We start from the raw sequence: 24,116 nt of genomic DNA, 5'->3' as shown, positions 1-24,116 counted from the left end.
GAGATCCAAATTTGGATTTGGAATGTGAAAGTTTAGTTTTAGACCATGTGTGTGGAACCTGTGGCCCTCCAGAAATTACTGAACTACAACTCCCATTATCCTCCTGCAATTGGCTGTCCTGGCTGGGGCTGATGGGAGTTGGAGTCAAACAACATCTTCAGGCCCACAAGTTTCCATCTGCTGATATAAGAAAGAGTGCTCCCCTCTCATGAATGAATGCCTCTTCTAAATAGGAGTGTTCTTCCACCTCTTGCCTGCAGTAGGGGATGCACTGTGTGGAGAAGTCTTTGTATCTGTCCACCAGCATTCAGCTTCATTGGATATCCATGAGTTCTAGTGTTATGGAGAGAAAACTTTTATCCACTTTCTCTATGTATTGCATAACTACATGGACTTCTATCATGTCATCTCTTCCTGGCCTTTTCTGTCAACAGTTGCTGCACTTTTTCCTCATAGGGGAGTTGCAAACTGCAAGTAGGACCTGAGCACAAGAGCAATCTCCTTTCCTGGCAGGGCCGGCCCAAGACACTTTGGCACCTGAGGCAAACCACAAAATGGCTGCCCCTCCCCACCAAGGAGGAAGGGGTGAGTGAAGAAGTACAAGGGAGGAATAAAGGTCTATATCAGGAACAAGGGCAAGCATCAAATCAACCTTACCTAGCGGTTAAAGTGGGAATCAAAGGCCATTATGGGGGAAAGGGGCCCACAATAAGTCACACCTGGTAGGTGCAGAGCCCCCCAGAGGGCAGCCTCTGCCATTTCCTCCCTAGGTGTGGGAAGAGACCAAGTATTCACCAAGTGGCCACTGCAGAAGCAGAACTGGGGGATTGCCAAGGAGGTGGCAAATTTGGTTTCCAAGAAGTGTGCCACAGCTGTTGCTGCCACTGTGGCAGCAGCAGGCGAAGCATTCCTTGAAGACTGGATCTGCTGCGTCTGTGAATCCTGCTGCCTGAGGCAGTCACCTCATCTTGTCTCGTGGGCAGGCAGGCCTTGCATCCTGGCACAGGCATGCCTAGTTTTATTGTGCTTCGCAGATATACAGGGACATGGGTGCATCTGCCAGCAGCCCAACCACTTCCAGGGAAAAGAACACCCCCCTTTCCACCCCTAAGCTGGTCAGGACTGGAGCTAGAATTTCCCTTTCCTGCCCCTGCAGCCAGGGCGGCACCTGACTTAGTAGACTGCAGTATGTTGTAAACATAACTTTTATATGCATTGGGAAACAGACAAAAAATTGTGTGACTTTCTTTATTGTGATACGCTTCTTTATTGCAGCGGTCTGGAACTGAACCTGTAATATCTCTGAGGTGTGCCTGTGTTCAGAAGCATTACTGCCTCCGACCACAGAGGCAGACTATAGTTACAGTGCCTTGTAGCCATTGACAGCCTTCTCCACAGATTTGTCCATCTAGGAAGCCCCAAACACAGCAGCCTTTCATCGTAGGAGAGTTTTCTGAGCAGCTCCTGGAAAGCTTCCCTTGAGAGAAGGCAGCACTTCAATCCCCAGATGAAGAGGGAGGGAGGGAAATTCAAGCTCTTTTATTTCCTTATTTATTTATTTATTTATTTATTTATTTATTTATTTATTTATTTGGCAAGCACAGGGGAAAGTGAAAATGTGAAGGGTAAAAGAAAGCTTGGCACCATAACTTTCTCTCTCCCACTCCCGACATCCTTCTCCGTTGCTCCCCTCCCCTGCCTCCAGCCCACACAGCACTTCATTTGCAGCTTCTGTGGTGGCAGAGAGCAAACCCGGCTCCACCGGGGGAGGGAGAGAAGCCTGTCTCGGAGCTGTCAGGCTGGGTTATCACCTTGACGCTTTAATCGAAGAATCAGACTTTCACTTGGAGGATTTGATTCTGCAAAGCGGGCCCTGACTCTGACTTTCAATGAGCACACGTGGGAGGGGAAAGCTTGATGTGGCTTCACACTTCCCCGCACTGGGCCAGCTAGCTGGTTAGACAGGGGGGTTGCAGTTGCTTCAGGCAGCAGATGCATTCCCCCAGGGTCTCCCCTAAGCCAGCCTGCTCTGCACCTCATAAGAAGGAGGGAGAGTAAGACTATCAGTGGCTACATTCAGGACAGATAAAAGAAAGGACTTCTTCACATGATGCATAGTTAACTGTGGAACTCCCAATGGAGGCAGTGATGGCCACCAACTTGGATGGTTATATAAGAGGACTAGACAAATTCATGGAGGATGGTGGCTATTAGTGGCTACCAACCATGATGGCTGTGATCTGCCTCCACAATTGGAGGCAGCAGTGCTTCTGAATACCAGCTGCTGGAAAGTACAGAATGGGAGAGTGTGCTTGAATCCTGCTTGTAGACATCTAGTTAGCCACTGTGAGAACAAAAAAATGATTTGGTGGGCCATTGGCCTGATCCAGGAGGCTCTTATGTTCCTAAGAACCCTAATGGATCAGGCCAACAACCCGTCTAACCCAGCACCATATTCTCACAGTGGTCACCATATGCCTCTGGAAAGCCAGCAAGCAATTGAGTGCAATAGCATTATCACTATTGTCTAACTTTTCCAATTTGTCCAATTATATTACAGTGGTACCTCGGGTTAAGAACTTAGTTCGTTCTGGAGGTCCGTTCTTAACCTGAAACTGTTCTTAACCTGAGGTACCACTTTAGCTAATGGGGCCTCCCGCTGCCGCCATGTGATTTCTGTTCTCATCCTGAGGTAAAGTTCTTAACCAGAGGTACTACTTCCGGGTTAACGGAGTCTGTAACCTGAAGCGTCTGTAACCTGAAGCGTCTGTAACCTGAAGCGTCTGTAACCTGAGTCACCACTGTATTGTGCATGGAATTATATACCATGAATGGAAAGCAGATGCTCTACCCCTGAGCCACAGACCTTCCCCCAGATATAACTGCAGGACTCATGCAGCCTGCCCTGAGCCCTCTAAGCTAGTGTACTGCCCTCATGAGAGCACTGTCCCATCATCAGTGCTGCAATTTAGTCTACTTTTGTATGCAGAATGGCAGAAGCGGGACATCTCAAGTTCTACTCAGAGTAGACCTATGGAAATGAATGGATCTAACATAGATAAACCCCCTTGTCCTTGGACTCAAGCAACAGACTTCATCTAGCACCAGGCCTGCGTCTGATAGCCACATAGTTTATTATTATATCAAAACAGATCTATTAAAATACAGGTGATAAAAGCAGCAAAGCACCATTAAAACCCATTTCCTTGAAAAAAGAAGTTCCCAAAAGACTTGTTGGAATAAAATAGTCTTTACCTGCCAGCAGAAGGACAACAATGGGGAAGCCAGTCTGGCCTCTCTAGGCAATCGAGTAGTATGGGGTGGGGGGCAACAGGGTCGGTTGCTCTGGGTGCAAAATTGTTAGGTGAACAAAATTTCAACACCTGGTGCTGCCTCAATACAGCTGTGCATGTCCATTATTGGGCTCCGTTGAAAATGGCTGCTCCATGTGAACCAGGAAATGACTTCTCCAGACAACAAAACAACTCTTATTTTATGTCTGCAGCTGCAATCTCCTGGGTGATGCAAACACCCATTAGGCAGTTGAATGTGCACGCATATACCATCTATTTCCCTTCCACCCACCCCTTTGCATGGCCCTGGGCTCTGGCAACCCACGCTACACCACTGTCAGTAGGAAGGGAGTCCCACAGTCTGGGAGCTACCACAAATAAGGCCCTCTCCTGCGTCCCCAACCAAGCCTGCCTGCGAGGGTGGCGGGACTGAGTGAAGGGCCTTCCCTGAAGATCTCAGAGCCAGTGCAGGTTGGGGGGGCGGGGCGGGGCGGGGCGGGGCGGGGGTTATACAGTTATTCAGATAGGCACGGTGGGTTTAACTCATTATTGATAAAGGTGTACAGTATTGATCAATAATTCCCCTTGCTTTGAAAAACTGCAAGTTAAAACTAGCTTATTCGTCTTCCTTAACTCTTGTGTTCTGGGATTGTTGTGGTTTCTCCTTACCTTCCTTTTCTCCACAGCCACACACACACACACACGCCTTCCTGCAGCCCAATTTTCAATGATGCAATGGCTGGTTATCTGCCGCTACACTTAAGAGACAGTCGGAGAATCCAGGAGAGTCAAAACTGCTCACCCCTGATCTAAAGAGCACACAAGTGGGGAAAATCTTGTCTGAATATTATTTTTTTATTCCTTCCCCTTTTGCCACTTGTGCTCTGACCCAACCAGGAAGAAGTTCCTCTATGGGGAACTGAGGCATTTCACAGCTTGCATCAGTGCATCCTTGTTCTCCAGCTCAGACTTTTCCTCATTTTATCCTTTCCCCCTCCCCTCCCACTCCGCGCCATCGCACTGCTCCAACTGCTGACTGTGGTGAAATCCCTGCGGTTAATTGGATCAGGGTCAGTGTTTTCCAGAGGAATATTAAGTCGGGTCCACAGCTTCAGCCTGGAGCCATGCAGAAACTTTGCAGTATGTGGCCCTGGAAGCTATCACACCGCCAGATACACACAGGTCCAAACCAAGCTTTTATTCCATGCAAGATTTAGAAAAAGGTGCATGGCAGAGTTGCAAACCCTAATCAGCATCGTCATGATATCTGCAACAGGGTAAAAATAATAACAGACAACTCCCACCTGATGGCCTGATGATGATCAACTTTGGGAAAACAGAGATACCGGTATGTTTTTACGCTGGCGGCACCAATGTTTCATAATGTTCTTCCTGCTGGAATGTGAGCGGCCCCATTCCTTCCACCAGCTGTTGAGGACACACCTGTTTAGACACCTGTTCCACTGGATCTCCTGGCCTGAACCTCCTGTTTTAACTGCTGTTTTGCTTGTTAATGGACATAAAGAGTATAAGAAGAGCCTCACGGCTGGATCTAGCCCAACATGGCCGGCCGGATGCCTGCTTCAGTGGGCTTGTTTTATGACACATTTCAATAGGTTGGTGTTTCTTTTAACGTTTGGATTAAATTGTCCTATTGTGCATTTTAATTAATTAATTGCTACAATGCACTCTGTGTGGAGATTACCTTGCATTTGATCTGGAAGCTGCAGAATGATCTGGTCAGTGCAGAATGCTGACCACAATTTTTGACAGGAGTGAGGCCTTGTCAGCATGCACCACCCATGCTCAGAGATCTGCACTGGTTGCTGATTTACTACTGGGCCAAGTTCAAGGTGTTACTATTAGTATATAAAGTCCTTAACAGCTTGGGTCCAGCTTACCTGTGAGATCATCCTACCCCACATGTGCCTGCTTCCGTCAGCGGAATTGGCACTACCACCACACATGCCACATAATACCCATTCTGCATTTGTAAGAAATGGGGTTTTTTTAGTGTGGCAGTACCTACCCTTTGGAACTCCCTGCCTATTGACATCAGGTAGACACCTCCACTGTACTCTTTTCAGCACTTGCTAAGAACATTTTTGTTTAGGCAAGCCTACCGAGATATGTTTCTGTCATTTCCGTGCGCTGCTCTGGTTTGCCAGAAGCGGTTTAGTCATGCTGGCCACATGACCCAGAAGCTGTACACCGGCTCCCTCAGCCAATAAAGTGAGATGAGCGTCGCAACCCCAGAGTCGGCCACGACTGGACCTAATGGTCAGGGGTCTCTTTTCCTTTACCTTACCGAGATATGTAGAAGGTCGATGTGTGATTTAATCTTTTCTGATTTTTTAACTATTTTAAATCTGTTTTTGCTGGTGTTTTTATTGCTTTATTGTGCCTGCCTGTTATCAATAGGCAAGGAGTTCTATAGCATAGGTGCTGCCACACTAAAAGATTGATTACTTACAAACTTGGAAATAAGGATTATGTGGCACCTGTAACAGGGTCAGTTCTGAAGATCGAAGCAGTTACATGGGCATGTGTGGGGTAAGGCAATCTTGCAAAGTAAACTGGCCTCCAGGTGTTATGGGCTAGTATGTCATTGCTTACTATAATTCCCAGGGAAATTACTTTGTGAAAAGGGGTGGGATGGGGAATAGGTATCTCCATAAGAATACGGTAGCAATGAAGTGATCAAATTTAGAGGGAGCTGGTTGGTGCAATAATGTGATGGAAATAATTGAAGTTGGTTGTAGCAATATTGGGAAGGAGTTAGGGAGAAGCTTGGCAGTGCAATAACAGGATGGAACTTGCACGGAGGTGTGTGTGTGAGACAGAGAGAATATAAAGTGCAGTCATTCTTTTTCTTTTCTTTTTTGTCCTAACCCCCGCACCCCCAATCAACTGGGTTTACCTTCCGCTTTGCTCAAACTGAGCTGCCAATCCAACAGGTGTATGTTGAATTACTTAATGGGGAGGGGCAGAGGGTAATTGAATGGTGACAGGAGAGATAATTTAACTAATGACTTGTAATGGGATACAGAGCCTTTCACCTTTAGTTCATCGGTTTGACTCTTTCCTAGGCTGATGGGAGCCATCTGTTTACATCGAAGGCCTGCTCAAGTAGATGCCTGTGTTCATTGATCTGTCAACAGCCATGGGTGGGGGTCCTATCAGAAGTGGCTCTACTACAGGATGGTGGGGGACAAGCTCAAATGGCTGCATCCACTGATGGTGGTTGGGGGCATCAAGGGCAGTAGAGTGGCAGGTGGACAGGTTAGGCTCCCATTGAAATGAACAGACGCTCTCAGTGAGAGCCATAGAATATAATTCCTAGGTGTATTGTTCCTAGTTTTAGAAGTCGAGGATGACAGGAATCCATCTGGGAGGGGAACAGGGGGCCTCCAAGCAACTCTCGGCACCCTTAACAAACTACAATTCCCAGGATTCTCTGGAGAGGGTGCTGTGTGCTTTAAATGTATGGTCCAAACGTAACCTCAGCCTGTGTCCTGCCAAATCTGGTGATGGTATCTCAGGTGATGGCCAAGACTTTTCTCTAACTTAACATATGCGGATGTTATTCTAATCCATGTCCTACTCTGGAGTGATTTGTAAAGGGGTGGCCTCCACCCGCATACAGACCTTACAGAGAGACACAGGCAGAAACTGATAGCAAATCAGAGGAAGGAAACCTCAAGTCAAGGCAGGAAGCAGATCCTTGGGCCATATGCCAAGCATCACAACAATTCCCTTCCTACCCTCATGGCATTGCAGGGGGTTGGACTATATGGCCCTTAAGGGCCCTTCCACAATGATAAAATTCTTCAATTTTAAAACTCCACAATTATAAAGATTCTATGATTCATCCTAGGGGTCAGCCAGTCCCAATTCCACCCTTAAGCTATCAGATCGGAGGATGTCAGGATGAGACTTGTTAGCAGTTGAGGTTGCCTCGGATTACATTAGCAAGCCCATTAAGGGGTCTTATGGAGGGACCCCAGCTGGACAATTTAAGGGAGGTTTCTCCATAGCAGGGTGACAGTGTTGACTGTATCATGTAGGAAGTGTCAGGTTGAGCAGCCAGCTGGCTCAGTACTTAGAAAAGTTTGCTTGAGGTAGAGTCAGCCTCATCCGGTTCATCCCAGTATGGTCTGGGGGATTGTGCAGGCTCTAAACCTCTGCCTGAACCTGCTGGTACCAGCAGTTCAGATCTGCCTTTGGAAGATATTCAGTTCAGGGATGAGAAAAGGAAGGGATTAGCCCAGGAAGCTGTTTTATCCTGAGTCAGACCGCTGGTCCAGCTAGCTCAGGATTGTCTGAGGTTGAGGATAGAGGAAATGGTGATTCTTCCTGAAGTTGTTGGACTCCAGCTTCCATCAGCCCCAGCTACCATTGCCGATAGGCAACAGTTATGGGAGTTGTGGCACAACAGCATCAATAATCTACCCAGCCCTGCACCATGCTGACAGGCAGCTGCTCCCCAGGTTTTCCAGCATGGATCCATCCCAGCACTAAATGGATAGGCTTTGAGAGGGCACTCCCTCCTGCCACCAGGAGGCAGCCATTCCTTCAGGCTGCCCTTATGGGAGAAAGGGGAGCTAGCCTCGTTCCACCAGCTATGCCAAATGACCAGCTCCATCAGGCACCACCTCCTATAGAACTGTTTAATTTTTGTTTCTTTGTTTGCTAATTTTCTTCGAGGATCACAGGGCCTTTTACAATCTAAAAACACGAAGATACATAACATAGTAACGAACAGGCACACACACACACCACACACTTTCGAAAAGGTCATAGATTGTTTAATTCGCCAAAGGCCTGGAAGAAGAGGAATGTTTTTGCATGGCACCTAAAGATATGTTGTGAAGGCACTGGGCAGGCCTCCTTGGGAAGAGCATTCCACAGACAGGGAGACACTGCAGAAAATACCCATTCCCATGTTGCCACCCTCTGGACTTCTTGCAGAGGAGGCACACAAAGAAGGGCCTCATAAGATGATTGCAGTCCAGGTCAGTTCATATGGGAAAAGGTGGACTTGAGGTATTGTAGTCCTGAGCCATTTAAGGCTTTATAGGTCAAAACCAGCACTTTGAATTGGGCCTGGAAATTAATTTTCAGTCGGGCCAGGAATGGAATTATATGTTCAAATCATCTTGCTCTGGTTAACAACCTGGCTAGCAAATTCTGCACCAGCTGAAGTTCTTGAACCATCTTCAGTGGCAGCACAATACATAATGTGTTGCAGTAATCTAACCTAGAGGTTACCAGAGCATAGGAAACAGAAATTAGGCTATCCCTGCCCAGATAGGGGCACAGCTTGGCCACCAGCCAAAGCTGATGGAAGCCACTCCGCACCACTGAGGTCAACTGAGTCTCAAGTGACAACAATGAATCCACAAGGGCCCTCAAGCTGCTTACCTGCTCCTTCAGAGGGAGTGTAACCCCATCAAAAACAGGCAAACTCCCGCTTGTTTGGAGGTTCTAGCAGGGGAGCGCAGCTATCGTATACCCTTGACTGAAGAACGGTACACTCCTTCTATCTGGGATGGTCGTCCTCTTCCACCGAGCGCGCAGCTTCGGGAAGGACACACATGGAGCGGTGAGGGAGGAAGAGGACACCCGCCTAGTCAGCCTGATCAGCCAAATCAACCCTGGCGATCAATGGGGTGACAGATGTCACAGCCAGATCACCCTCACTCCCAAAGAAACACCCTCTGAAAATGACCATCCAGGTATGTCATCTATAACTTGGACAACTGCTCCAATACCAGCTGGTCAGTAGAATATTATTATTATTATTATTATTATTACAAGGTGACATACATAGTTGTTCTCCTCCCTATTTAGGTTAGCCTGGAAGACCCCTGGGTTACCTTGGGTCGGGTTGTGGCTTTGAACCCTGGTCATCCAAGTCTGAGTCCCACACCTAACCACTACACCTAGAGCTTGCTTTCCCTCTCCTCCCTCCATGTCCCTTTTTCACTTGTGTGTCATGTCTTTTAGATTGTAAGCCAGCAGACAGGGAACTCTCTTGATTTAGTTGTTTGTGCATAAGCTACTCCAGGAGCCTTTTTGGCTGAAGCACAGTGCAAATAAAATAAACAACAACAACAACAACTCATGGTAGTTGAGGGGCACTAGGACCTGGAACATTCATAGACTGAGTTTTTCAACAGCAGTAAAAACAGAGATTCAGGAATCAGACCTGCTCCCTTGTCATTCCCCAAAAGGGCCCTCCAACCTGGATCCTGTACTGAATCAGCACTATGGACAGCTCCTGTGTCTGACTCCCTCGTTAGGCAACATGTGGAGGTGTTGTCTCAGCAAAGAACTGGAGCCACCTTGCCTTATAAAGGTAGGCAAGAAGTGCTTTGTTGCAAGATACTTGGGGGGGGCAGTCATGTGATTTAAATATATAGTGCGTATGGCGCCCAAGTTTCCATCAGATGGTCTTTACCTGCATGCCTGCTCAGCCACCTCTCTCTTCCACCTTCCCTAGGTCTGCTTATCAGCTCACCACCAGCTTCCTGCCTGCCTGGCCACAGAGTAAGCCATTCTCTGCTTATAGTAAGAGAAAAAACTTCCCTACAATCCTCTTGGAGAGAAGCAGGATTGCTTAGCTTGCCTGTCTAGTGGATTATTTTGTTGTTCGTTGGTTTGCAAACCACTTGGCAGAGAACAGCATGCCAAATATTTCTTCCTTTTTAACACACAGACACACACACACGTATCAAGCTGGGTTTACATAAAATGATACCATTTAGGCGAACAGAGCAAGCCATCATGCCTGGTGCCCTGAAAGCCAAGAGCCCAACTGTAGGTGGTAGCAGAGCCAACCTCAGGTGGAGCTGACTATTTCTAGTTTTGTCCCCATCCTCCTCCTTTTCCCTGGTGAGTTCTACAAGGGACAACACTGAGACTATGGAGGGACCTGGCAGCAGGGCCACCCCCTGGACTGGGCGCACATTGAAGCAGTGCTCCATTCATTCTAATGGACCAGATTCCACCAACTAAGGAAGCTTACAATCCGCCACACCCATGGGAAAAAATTGTGTGTAATCGCTAACACAGCCCCCCTCCTTTCCCCTTTCCCACTACTTTCCCCTTTGGCTAAAACCCACCTGCCAAGCCTTAGAAAACCCACTTTAAAACCTTGATCTCACATGCTTTCCCTTTAAGAGCTGGGAAGGCGGCCCAGCCGAGCAGAAAATGGCAAGCAGTGTGTAAATAACGCCTTGAGATTCTCTCTCTTTTTCTTTTTCATATGGGTTTATTTTGTAAACCTGAACTTTACAAATGTCAGGGAATAAGCAAATGCGAGGCCAGGGAATAACTAAATCTCTATTAGAATTCCTTGCGATAACATCCCTTCATATTCTATCTCGGTCTCGGCATGTTACAGATAATCCTAGCTTAGGCAGAGGAGATCTCAGGTACCATTGAACGGGAGAGGTATTTAATTAGCTCTGTCATAAACAAACCTGCCACAATCCCACATGATGCAATGAGGGGAGGGGTGAGGAAACGGTAAAATTGGTGCAACTCAGGGATTGATTGACGTGGAGCCAAGAGACTAGTCCCTTGCATGATTATTTGTTGTTGGTTTATCTGCAGTTTTCATGTGGCTCCACCTATTCACACCACCTATTCCAGAATGACTGGTTGATTGCATTTATATCTCACTTTTCTTCCAAGGAGTTCAAGGTGACATACACAGTTCTCCTCCTGCCCATTTTATCCTCAAAACAACCCTGTGAAGCAGCTCAGGGTGAGAGTCCGTGAGTGGCCCAAGGTCACCCAGTGAGCTTCATAGCTGAGTGGGGATTTGAACCTGTATTCTGTCAACCTCTTGTATAACAGGAAATCGTACACCAGAAACCATGGGTAGGTCTCCTGCAAGGAAGTGGCACTGAGTTTGGGATGGGCACCTGAGAAATTGCTCACAAACATGGAAGATTCAGGAAGAGGACTAGACAAATGGGGACAAAGCTAGAATGAGTTGGCTCTGCCTCTCGCTGGCTCTGGCACCACGTGCTGTTGAACTCCCTGCCTCTGATCCTACCATTCCCCTTTGGCACCAGCCACCATAGCCACTGAGTTAAATGAGGCTTCCTTCCAATGCAAAGTACTGAAATCTTGTTCATTCTACCTGCTGCTCCTTTTTATACATGCATGCATGAATCAAATATTTGTTCTATATTTATCACATTTATATGCCACCTTTTTCTCCTCATTTAACCTTCACAACAACCCTGTGAGGTAGGTCCGCCTGAGAGGCAGAGCCTGGCCCAAAGCTCTCTGGCGCCACCTACTGCTAGGCATCCCACCTTCAGCCCCAGCAGTTCCCATGGCTATTTTCCACCACCACTGGGAGATACTTAATTAGATCAGGACATGCTAAGGGTAGGACTAGGCGCTCAGCAGGAAACAATAAAAAATAAATAAATCCATCCCTGAGATACAGCAAGCATAGTTGCTGACCAGGGTTGTAAGCACTTTGGACACCATGGGAAGGCCTCCCCCCTCCACAGGGCACAGTCCCTAAAAACCTTCTGCTCTTTGCAAATGTGCCCTCCCTTGTCACCCTCTTCAGAGCCTTGCACTGGAAAGGAAAGAGGTTGGGGGGGGGGGTAAATTAAAGGTAAGAAAAACTTTTCTAGCCTTTGCTGCAATGCTCTGAGCCGTGCAAAAGCTGGGCTGGTTTTGCAGCAGACAATAGCCTTGGGCCTCAGCTGTCCCCCTGAGGTTCCTGATGCTTTGAACAAGGCAAGGCCTGGCTCTCCGCAGAGCCAGAATAATTTGTGGTTCCTTCAGACTCTTGGCAGTCTCCTTGGAGTTCTGGGGTCAGTGCAGATCTGGGAAGTAAACAAGGTGGGTGAGGGGCAAATACAGGGCAGCTTTTTTGCGGGGGTGGGGGGAGTTAGACCTCTGGGCTTTTAACCAGATAGCACATTATGTATTGAAACAATGGATTAAAACACCACCACCACCACCACCACCATCACCACTACTACTACTACACACAAACACCTTTTTAAAAGGCACTGGAAAATGCCAAACAAAAACTTTTAATCCACAAGGGCCACTATGCAGGCAGAGCATACATACCCTCTAACATTTCTCTGATGAAAATAGGGACGTCCCATTCCATAATGATAATTTTGCTATTTATGCCCCTCACATCTTACTGAGTTGCCACAGCCACTCTGGGCAGTTTCCAACATATATAAAAACATAATAAAACATTGAACTTTAAAGAAACAAAAAACCTTCCCTATACAGGATTGCCTTCAGACGGCTCGGGGGTCAGATAACTCCATACCCTCCAACATTTCTCCAATGAAAATAGGGACATCCTAAGGAAAAGTGGGACATTCCAGGATCAAATTAGGACAGCTTCTTTAAATCAGGGACACCCCTAGAGGGTCTAGCAGAGGTGGGCAGCCTCAGTTCCAGGGGCCAAATGCAGTCTTTCAGGCGTCTCTGTTTGGTCCTTGGGAATCTTCCTGAGTTACATTCCTCTGCCCACTCCAGCCACACACCCTTTCCCCAGGTCATGATGGAAATGCAACAGCAGAGATCATGCCATGTGGAAGTGAAGGGTTAATTCTACTAGAGTTACAAGCAAGAAGCCCAAAGGAAGACAAGTGGAGATTTTGCTGAGCAGCAAACTACCTGCTGTTTGCTGAGGTAGCACCTGTCCTGATTGGCTGGGTAGTTCTGAGGGAGTTCTCCTGCCCTGTGTATGCTTGGATGAATGTCTCCCTTCTAAGTACAAGGGCTGAACTGAGACAGAACCCCTCTGTTTTTTCTCCCCTTGAGTTATACGCTGCTTTTGTTCAGTTTCCACAGTAAAGTGTTACCAGCATTTCTCTTCTAAGAGGCCATACCCCTTACTGGCTCTGCTTCATACCATCCTCAGGCATTTTTTGCCTGGGTGGGATGTGCCCTTCAACTCTGATCACACCTCTTGCTTTCCTGAATGGAAAGAAGAGTGGGAGATGATCTATAATGAAATGAAAAAGGTATTTAAATATACCTTCCTGAAGAAACCAGAGGCCTTTCTCCTGGGCCTAGTCGGCCAATTGGTGCCAAAGAAGGATAGAACTTTCTTCATGTATGCAACAACAGCAGCAAGAATACTTATTGCAAAGTATTGGAAGACACAAGATCTACCCACCCTGGAAGAGTGGCAGATGAAGGTGATGGACTATATGGAATTGGCGGAAATGACTGGCAGAATCTGAGACCTGGGAGAAGAGTTGGTGGAAGAAGATTGGAAGAAATTTAAAGACTATCTGCAGAAACACTGTAAAATTAATGAATGTTAAAATGATGTTGGATTGAAAATAAGTGGCATTAGCAACAAAGTTAATAAGAATATGCAAAAATGAATTGATAATGGATGAAAATATAGAGTTATAATATGTTAAGATATAGAGTTAAGATAAATGAAAGAGGGTAAGGATTCGCTGATTTGATTATGTAAATGGGAATACAAAAAGGGGAGGTGTGAGGAGGTCAAAGAAACAAGCTAATGAGTGTAAAGTTATAAAAAATGGATTTGTTTTTAACTTCTTTTTTTCTATTTTTCTTGTTTTCTGTATTTTGTATTTTTGTTTTTCTTTTTTGTTTTTCTTTTTTATGCATTTTTGTATTTATGACTTTGTAAAATCTTAATAAATATTCTTTAAAAAAAAGAATGGAAAGAAGAGGCATGATGTAGAAGATAGCTTTCTGTATAAAGTTTAAACTTACATGTTGCTCTGCCCGATTTAGCCTCTGGCCCTGCCCATCATTGGCATGTGGCCCCCAGAAGGTCACCCAGGAGGGAAGGTGGCCCTCGGGCTGAAAAAAGCTTCTAGGATCTCAGTTGATGGCAGGTGAGGGAAAATTCCTGCTTGAGACTCTCAGTCAGTCGGAGTGGGATATATTGGATTGCATGCACCAGCGGTTTTGGCTGAATGTAAAGTTCCATCTGCATAGCTTATGAGGATGGGATACAGTTCAGTGGTGGTGAGGCTTTTAATTAATTTAGTGGCACGTCTGTGCTGCCCAATAGCCAGTCTCCTCTGGGCGAGTTCATAAAACGGAGTTAAAATAAAATAAAACCCTGGAATGCAAGAATATACCTAATAAACCCTAACATTAAAATATAAAGCAAATTAAAACAGCGGCAGAATAAAGCCAACATTCTTGCAGATCTGTTGTCAACCAGAGATGTAGGGATCTGCCTCTGGGGATGCAGCTGCACCACCCAGTTAAAGCACCTGTAAAGTACATGACTGCCCCCTACAAGGAATCCTAGGAACTGCAGTTTACCCCTCAAGGAGCTACAACGCCCAGCACCCTTAACTAACTACACTTCCCAAGATTCTTTTAACATACAATCCATTTAACACACATTGAAAGCATCTGGCTTGCCTCAAATAATCTTGGGAAATGTAGTCAATTAAGGGTGCTGGGAATTGTGAATGGGTGAAAGGCATAAACTACACTCCCCATGATCCTGGGGAGGGGGAGGGGACACACAAGCTTTCAGTGTGCATTAACAGTATAGTGTAGATGTGACTCAGGTCAGAAAACTTCTCCATCTAACTTACTATTTGGAGAGCCAGTGTGGTGCAGTGGTTATTGTGTTGGAGTAGGTCCAGGACATGGGAGAGAACAGAGTTTGAAACTCCACTTGGCCATGAAGCCCACTGGGTGACCTTGGGTCATAGTTACTGCCTCTCAGCCTAGCCTAGCCCACCTCACAGGGTTGTCGTAGGGATTAAATGAGGAGGAGAAGAACCATGTGTGGCGTTCGTACAGAGCCCCCAGTTGTCTCACGGACTATTGACCCATACACCACTAATCCGCTGCCACCAACCAGGTCCTCCCCAGTAAAATCACTTCAGCCTCAGTCAGGTTCTCAATTAATAAAGAAGAGTGTATTTTATTTCGGACACAAACTTTTCCAGCATTCGAAACATTGTTACTCTTTACTTTCTTAGTCTTATTTTCCTCTCTCTATCTCTTCCACCTCCCCTCACTCAAGAACCCACTGTCCTAACTGTCTCTCTATTACCAACTGCCTACCAACTGCTTCTCCAACCGCCTTTCCCAACCAGCCAACCCACTAAAACCAACCAACTACCCACCAACAGCTCCCAACAACAACTACTCAAACCTACTCAAACTACTCAAACCTGTGTATAAAAGAGCTAAGTCCTTTAATACACAGGTAGGCTCCGCCTCCGGCTTTCCTATTGATCTATATTTTTAACCCTATCTCTGCCCCCGTTCAAACATTTTCTAAATGAACGGGCAAACGCCACACCATGTAAGCCTCCTTGAGCTCCTTGGAGAAAAAGGTGGGATATAAATGCAGTTCACAAGTGTTGTCTAGTCTAGAGGCACAGCCTTTCCCAACCCAGAGGCCATATTTAGGAGAAACCTCCTGGGGACTCTTCAATTTGTTCAGCAGGAGACGTTCCAGCCAAAGTCAGAGGTTACTAAAAAAACACCTGTCTATTCGGCATCCAGACAAGGAAGGGGCATCATCCAAGTTCAAGGACACATTCCAGCCAGGTTAGAGCATTCAAGGAGGTTGTGACATTCAGCAAAGCTGAATGTTGGAAGATTCAGGGCAGATAAAAGGAGATACGGTGGCCATTTCCAAATACTGTATCTCAAGGGCTGTCACATGAAAGTTGGAGCAAACTTTTTTTTCTCCTGCCATGGAGGGGAGGACCCAAACCAACGGCATCAAGTTGCTAGAAAGGAGATTTCAACTAAACATCAGGAAGAACTTTATGCTGGTAAGAGCTGTTTGACAGTGGAAAGGACTCTCTCAGAAGGTGGTGGACTCTTCTTCCTTGGAGGTCTTTAAGTAGAGATTGGATAGCCATCTATAATAAACCCTGCTCCTCCTGGCGACTCAGATGACCTTGTTGAGGTCTGGAATAACCGGCTCTTGCCAGCCATTGATGAGATCGTGCCTAAGCACCCTCTGCGACCCCGTCGAAACCGGGCCCCTTGGTTTACTGAGGAGCTCCGGAAAATGAAGCGGGATCTCAGACGGCTAGAGCCAGTATGGTGACGGACTCGTGACGGAGCCTCAAGAACATCTTATAGGACGCTTATGAAAGCCTATGAGATGGCTATGAAAGCTGCTAAGAAATCTTACTTTGCAGCTTCCATTGCATCCGCTAGCTCTCGCCCGGCACAACTTTTTAAAATAATTAGGTCAATAACGTCCTTAGGAGGACAACCAAATTTAAGCACAAATTCGACCCACAGCTGTGAGGCATTCGCGAGTTTTTTCGCGGAGAAAGTCCTGTTGCTCCGCCGTGACCTCCCTGCCAATTTAGATACAGTGACTGAACTGGAGGCCCCTCGACTGACTTCAGGTCCAGTGTTGGACCATTTCGATCGGATACTCCCTACTGATGTGGATAGATTCCTCCAAGTTAGTAGGCCCACCACCTGCCTCCTTGATCCGTGCCCGTCTTGGCTGATTAGGGAGTGTCCAGATGTTGTGCGGACCCCCCTGGTTGAAATTATCAATTTGTCCCTTGACACGGGGACATTCCCAGGGGAATGGAAGGAAGCAGTGGTGTGTCCACTCTTAAAAAAAACTTCATTAGATCCCTTAGACCTATCCAATTACCGCCCAGTTTCAAATCCTCCATACCTGGGTAAGGTAATTGAGAGAGCGGTTGCTGAACAGCTTGGTAGGTTTCTGGAGGAAACATCAGCATTAGATCCATTTCAGTCCGGTTTCCGTCCTGGTTTTGGGACGGAGACGGCTCTGGTTGCCCTAACAGATGATCTCCGTAGACAACTGGATCGAGGCGGGTCAGGACTGCTGATCCTTTTAGATTTGTCAGCAGCCTTTGACATGGTCGATCATGATCTTCTGGACCACCGCCTTGCAGACGTGGGGATACAGGGCATAGCCCGTAACTGGTTGTGCTCTTTTATCTCTGGTCGGGGACAGAGGGTGGCACTAGGGAGGGAAATGTCGTTGTGCCACTCCTTGGTGTGTGGAGTGCCGCAGGGCGCAATTCTCTCCCCGATGCTTTTTAACATCTTTATGCGCCCCCTTGCCCAGATTATCTGGAGCTTTGGGCAGGGCTGTCACCAATATGCTGATGACACTCAGCTCTATCTGCTGATGGATGGCCACACTGACTCGGCCCCGAACACACTGACCAGATGCTTGGAAGCTGTGGCTGGATGCTTTCGTGGGAGCCGATTGAAACTAAATCCTTCGAAGACAGAGGTCCTATGGCTAGGTCGGGATGGCATGGGGATGAGGGACCAACTCCCTTCTCTTGCGGGGGCCCAATTAGTGCCATTGCCTTCCGTTAAGAGTTTGGGTGTAATCCTTGATGCCTCCCTTTCCATGGAGGCGCAAGTTACAGCAACAGCCAAGGCGACATTTTTCCACCTTCGCCGCATCAAGCAGTTGGTCCCTTAACTTTCCTGCCCCGACCTGGCCACAGTGATCCATGCGACGGTCATCTCCAGGCTTGACTACTGTAAATCACTCTATGCGGGGCTGCCCTTGATTCTGTCCAGCGGGTACAGAATGCTGCAGTGAGGCTCCTCACGGGGTCTCTGCCATGGGAGCATATTCACCCAGTGCTTTTCAAGCTGCACTAGCTCCCGGTGGAGTACAGGGTCAGATTTAAGGTGCTGCTTTTGACCTTTAAAGCCCTTCACGGCCTAGGACCCTCGTACCTCCGGGACCGCCTCTCCTGGTATGCCCCACGGAGAGCCTCAAGGTCCATAAATAACAACACCCTAGTGGTCCCGGGCCCTAAGGAAGTTAGATTGGCTTCAACCAGAGCCAGGGCCTTTTCAACTCTGGCTCCGGCCTGGTGGAACGCTCTGTCTCATGAGACCAGGGCCCTGCAGGATCTGATTTCTTTCCGCAGGGCCTGTAAGACAGAGTTGTTCCGCCTGGCCTTTGGCTTGGAGCCAATTTGATTCCCTCCCTCCCTCTCTCTTTTTTTTCTTCTTTCTTTTCCTTCTCCTCCTGCGATGAGGCTACATTTTAATATTTTAATGTTCCATTATTTTAATGTTGTATTTTATTTTTGTTTTTAAGTTGTAATCATTCATCTTGTTTTTATTATTGCTTGTAAGCCGCTCTGAGCCCGGCCTTGGCTGGGGAGGGCGGGGTATAAATAAAAAAAAAATTATTATTATTATTATCTATCATTGATGCTTTCGTTGACATTCCTGCATTGCAGGGGGTTGAACTAGATGACCCTCAGGGGTCCCTTTCAACTCTACAATTCTATAATTCTATGATTCCAAGTACTTCTGCACGCAGCGCAGAGCAGAGTTAAACTTTGGAACTTGCTACGGAGGCAATCAGCCCGGATAGCAAATTGGCAGACAGTGCAGATCTCTGAGCCCAGGTGTCATATGTTGATAAGGCCTCACTCCTGTCAGCAATTGTGCTGCAGCATTCTGCACTAACTGCAGCTTCCAGATAAAGTGTGAGGGAAAGCAATAAAAAATATTTTTTTTTAAAAAAAAAGATAAAGTGTGAGGGAAGCCCCACATAGAGTGTGTTGCAGCAATCCAGTCTTGAACCATGCGTTAACTACTGTGGCCAGGCTTTCCCAGTCCAGAAATGCAAAGCAAATTTCCATAAAGCAATGTATTCTTGTGTGTTATTTCCACAATGTATTTTTAAGGATACTATATCCCAGGGTATTCATTTTTGCACCTTGCCAAAACTACATTGCAAAACTGGGGTTATGCTTCAGTTTGAGGAAGTGCAATGAGATAAGCTGGTCTTTAAGTTATATTCTGGCTCTCTCCCTGATTTCCTACCTCCGGCATCCACATCTCCTAGATCTTTGTATGTCTGCTCTGAATATCATTGGTGGTTTTTCAACTTGGCAACTATGCTTTGCAGCTGAGGGTGTTTTTAACACGGGAGAACAGCCCAACCAATCAAGATGGAGATAAAAACAACAGCAGCAACCAAGTCTGATTAATCCAGCACTGGGATTTCTAGGCTTAATCACATTTGAAGCCAGAAAGGGCAGCTGTCGAGTCTGGAATCAGATCAAAGGTTCCTGGTGCCATTCAAATGAGAAGTGCCTTTTTCCTAACAACTGCATTTGACCTTAGCGTTTTGCTTTCATGGGAACCTTCCTCAAACAGGGAAACAGGAAGATGCCTTATACTGAGTCAGACCATTGGTCCATCTAGGTCATTGTTGTCTACACTGACTGGCAGAGGCTATCCAGAGTTTCAAGACAGGGAATATTCCCAGCTCTACCTGAAGATAGAACCTGAGCTCTTCTGGATGCCAAGCAGGCACTCTGCCATGGAGCTACAGCCAGTCCCCTAAAAATAAAGTAAGATGCTAGTCCTCGTGGTTATGGGAAAAGGGCTGAGTTAAACAGGAACAAAATACTCTGTCATACTGAGTCAGGGCAACAGTCCATCTGCATTCAGCCAGCCACCATCCAGTCCAGATGGGGACCCTCCTCATTCTCAGTGTTGCTCTTACAGAACGCAACAGGGAGAAGGAAGGGGATAAAACTAGTTGGCTCTGCCTGTTGGTGTCTCTGACACCCCCTACTGTTGGGCTCCCTGCCTTCTGCCCCACCATTCGCACCACTGGGAGAGATTCTGTGAACAAGATTACATTGGGATAGGCTAAGAATAGGATTAGGGACGCAGGTGGTGCTGTGGTCTAAACCACAGAGCCTAGGGCTTGCTGATCGGAAGGTCGGCAGTTTGAATCCCCGTGATGGGGTGAGCTCCCATTGTTCGGTCCCAGCTCCTGCCCACCTAGGACATCAAAGTGCAAGTAGATAAATAGGTACTGCTCTGGCAGGAAGGTAAACGGCATTTCCATGCGCTGCTCTGGTTCACCAGAAGCGGCTTAGTCATGCTGGCCACATGACCCGGAAGCTGTACGGCGGCTCCCTCGGCCAATAAAGCAAGATGAGCGCCGCAACCCCAGAGTCAGACACAACTGGACCTAATGGTCAGGGGTCCCTTTACCTTTACCTAAGTAGGATTAAGTGTGCTGCAGGAAACAGAATTCCACGTTACATGAAGCACACTGGATGTGGCCTTAGACCAGTCACTGCCTCTCATGCTAAGCTACCTCACAGGGTTGTTGTGGGGGGTTAAATGGTGAGGATGATCATGAACACCACCTTGAGTGCCATGGAGAGAAGAGGTGGGATAAAAATGCAATCAATCAATCAAAACAAATCAAACCCTGGGATCTGGCAAGCACAACTGCTGACCAGGGTTGTCAGCATTTTGTACCTGATCCTGTTTGTTAGAACTGATGGGAATCCAGCTCCCTCTGGGTTGCCACAGGCTCCCCATCCCTGCCGTAAGACTTGTCCATTTCAGCTGAGTTTTAACAGCAGAAACTAAGGAAGCATAAGATGGTTTTAATTTGTCAAGAGGATGCGGCCCTTTATATCTGAATTTGCTATTTTTACAGTGTTGTTTATCTGAAGCCTCAACCTGCCTCACACCCTCAGGACAGCAGCAGCCTCGAAAACTAGGCCCTGGATGTCAGATTAATTGAATTTTGTTAAATCGGATCAGTTTTCTAAACGGGATGCTGTAGGATTAATTAGGCAAACGAAGGGAGCTAAGTAAGTTTTAATTTGACTCGCCGACAAAACAATTGAACGATCAAATGCCAACGACAGAGCTAATGGGCACACAAGATTAATTAATCAGACTTGGCATTGTGAAAAGGGGACTCTGTACAGCCACGCATTTTCCACAACATCACTGGGCTGCAGTTGTATTTGTGGCAGGAGAAAGGCGTGTTGGCAGGGGTGCCTCACACCCAGTGGGACCGCTAGGGTGACAGACAGGAGGGCCATAAGTGGGAAGTGCCAGACCCAGTGACAGACAGAGCCATCCACTGGTTGGTTTTTTAAAAAGAAGGCATGTAGGTAGGGATTTGCTGAGGGCAGATCAAGGTTGGTGGGGCAGTGCTGCATTTGCCCTAATGGACTAATCTCCACAGGGTGTGTTGCAGAACTTTATATTGGACTCCCATTATCCCTGATCACTGGCTATGCCAGCTGGGGCTAATGGGAGCCACAGTCTGGCACTTCTGGAGGGCTGCAAGTTAAATAGATCTCTGTTCAACTCCTTACATTTGCCATGGCATTTGTTTGGGTAACCTTTGCTTTGCACAAGACCCACTTGTAAGAAACACAAAATCCCCCTGTTTCTTTCTCCTCAAATTATAAACTGGTTTTTGTTTGGTTTCCTCAGGGATATCAGTGTGCCTATGGTACAGAGGTAAAATGTGTGTGTGTTGCTGCACCCAATTTTACCTCTGGCCCCTCCCACCACTGGCACAACATGCTCAGAAGATTGTCCAAAAGGGAATGAAACCCTCAGGCTAGAAAAATGTTCCCCACCAGCCCTGAAAGTCTGCTAGATTTAACCTCTGGCCCTCTTGCTGTGCCTTAAAGCAGCAACCTGTGGTGCACAGAAATCCACCTGGATAAGTCTGTCCCGTCTCCCACTCCCATTACTTTAAGTGCTTTGACAAACAAAACCTGGCTAGGTTTAATCATTTTCAGAGTCTGGTTTAAAGGTGCAGGAGCAGAGCTGCTACAAGAAGTTGGCAACCCTAGCCGTTGCCTCCCTAGCTATACTCCAAGGGAAAATGAGTTTCCTTAAGGACTAAAGGCAGGTTCTAGAGAAAGAAAGTAGCTGGTTTCCGTTCTCCTCCCACCTCCTCCCCACAATTGGGAATTGACTTGAGCCTTTAAAATCTGTAGGCTTTGAATCAACTTTAAAGCTGTTTTCTCCCCTCATTGCCTCTCTATGCTGTGGGGAAAATGTCCCTGTTGAGTTCCTGCCTCTTGTGCAGCACTTAAAGGCATAGAATATGATTTAGGAAAGTAGGGACTGTATAGCATGGGCCCCTTGAGGCCATATTTGGTTTTGTTTTTTGTTTTCCCCCCTCCACAGAGCAGGAGATAAAACAAGTGAATTTGTACTTTGACTACAAATATTTATAGTCGTTCAGTTCTTCAGACTTTGAGTTTGTTTCTGACTTTGTCAAGCTTAGATTAGACCCATGATTTCCTCTACACTTGACTTATTCCAGAGACAACCCTACAGACATTTCCATGTGTGCCCAGTTCATTCAGAGTTGTGCTGCACTGTGGGTTTTGTAGTGATGCAGGGCATTCCTAAATGTGTTTATTTGGCTTGCTGTAAGGCGGCAGTATTAACTACATCCACACGCAATGTGGCAAAACACATTCTTACAATAGATCTAGGTTGAAATTTATCAGACATTTTTTTCTGGTGTGTGTGTGTGAAAAATTGATGATCTTCTTCTTCTTCTTCTTCTTCTTTTGCCTTACTAGAAAAAGGAGGCCACTTTTTTGGGTTGTCTCTGAATATTTTCCACCACCAACAAAAAAACCAAAACCCAAACCCTTAGAGGGAAAAAGAAGAAGCAGCTGCTTCATAGTAAGCCCATACTTCAGAAAATGCTGAAGAATTTCTCCTTCGCCTGGAGAAGCTCAGGGAACTGATACCAACCCTACTGCATGGCCAATTTTGTCTGCCGACAAATGCGGAATTTTAAGAGGTCATTTGAGGTTGGCACTTGTTTACGGCCATAAATGGCCTGCTATTGCACTGCATCATGGATTCTGAGTCTTAATACTCAGAGAGCCATATTTATTAGTTTATTTAACAAAATTTATACACCGCTTGATTGTAAAAATAAATAAATATCCAAAACCTCAAAGCAATTTACAAAAAGATAAAGCAAGAAAAAATTACAGCCATACTTTAAAACACAGAAAAGTTAAAATACTAAAACAGATTAAAATTACCTCAATTTCCTAAGCATCTGGGTAGGCTTGTCTAAGCAAGAATGATTTTAGCAGGCACCGGAAAGAGGGCAGTGACAGCACCTGCTTGATCTCAATAGGCAGGGAGTTCCAAAGTGTAGGCAGCACTACACTGAATGATCAAGTTCTTACAAATGTGGGGTGGGTGTATGTGGCCAATTCAGTGGTGCCAGTTCTACCAATCAGCTGAGTGGGCCCATGTTGGGTAAGGAGATTTCGTAGGTAAGCTGGTCTCAAGCTGTTAAGGACACCTTGTTAAGGACACAAGTTAATAGTAACACCTTGAACTTGGTCAGGTAGCAAATGGACAACCAGGTGTTAGATGCTGGCAGTGTTGGGATTCTTTTAGTGATTTAATTGAAGAATAAAATGAGAATTCCTTGGATGCCTAGATCCAGGTGTGGGGCAAGTACTATTTGGTGAGAAATTTAAAATCACAAAACATGCAGCAAAGTAAAGCATGGCTGTAGTTAGACCTTTAAATATCCCCTTCTTAAGTTTCTTCCAAAGTTCCCCACTTCCCCTTTGCATATGTTTGGTAAGTCTGGTAAGAGATCATATGTTTGTAAGTTTAAAATGGTTTACTTACAAATATTTCAAAGCTCAGGTTCATGCACTTTTCCACACAGCAGGAAGAAAAAAAGGCAGTACAATTTAGGAAACATTTGCCAGTTTTTGAATCTATCTTCTCATGAAGGGCTGCATCTCACAGGCAAAGAATCTGCAATGCATGTAGAAGGTTCAGTAACTTTTCCTTATTGGGTGGGAAAGGAATTCAGAGAATCAAAGAATCACACAATTGTAGAGTTGGAAGTGATCCTAAAGGGTCATCTAGTCCAAGCCCTGCAGTGCAGGAATCCAACCTCTGATTGAAATTGTCCAAAGAAGGAGAGTCTACCACCTTCTGAGGAAGTCCATTCCACTGTCCAGCAGC

At 46.4% G+C, this 24,116-nt stretch overlaps 1 long non-coding RNA gene across 4 annotated transcripts in view; it reads left to right on the top strand.

The window, feature by feature from the left end:
* LOC310836342 overlaps positions 1–1,583 on the top strand; it is a 121,867-nt gene extending 120,284 nt beyond the window's left edge. For 2 of the 4 annotated variants that reach the window (XR_014560016.1, XR_014560017.1), the window contains exons 4-5: positions 435–585; positions 1,276–1,582. This is a non-coding gene — a long non-coding RNA (uncharacterized lncRNA). Of the gene's footprint in view, positions 1–434; positions 586–1,275 lie in introns of all 4 variants that reach the window. The other 2 variants (XR_014560015.1, XR_014560018.1) reach the window with 2 other exon arrangements.
* Positions 1,584–24,116: the final 22,533 nt, after the last annotated feature.

This window comes from Podarcis gaigeae (genome assembly GCF_964106915.1).
Source record: "Podarcis gaigeae genome assembly, chromosome: Z".
In the NCBI taxonomy this organism is placed as follows: domain Eukaryota; kingdom Metazoa; phylum Chordata; class Lepidosauria; order Squamata; family Lacertidae; genus Podarcis; species Podarcis gaigeae.
This window is presented reverse-complemented; position numbering and strand designations above follow the sequence as displayed.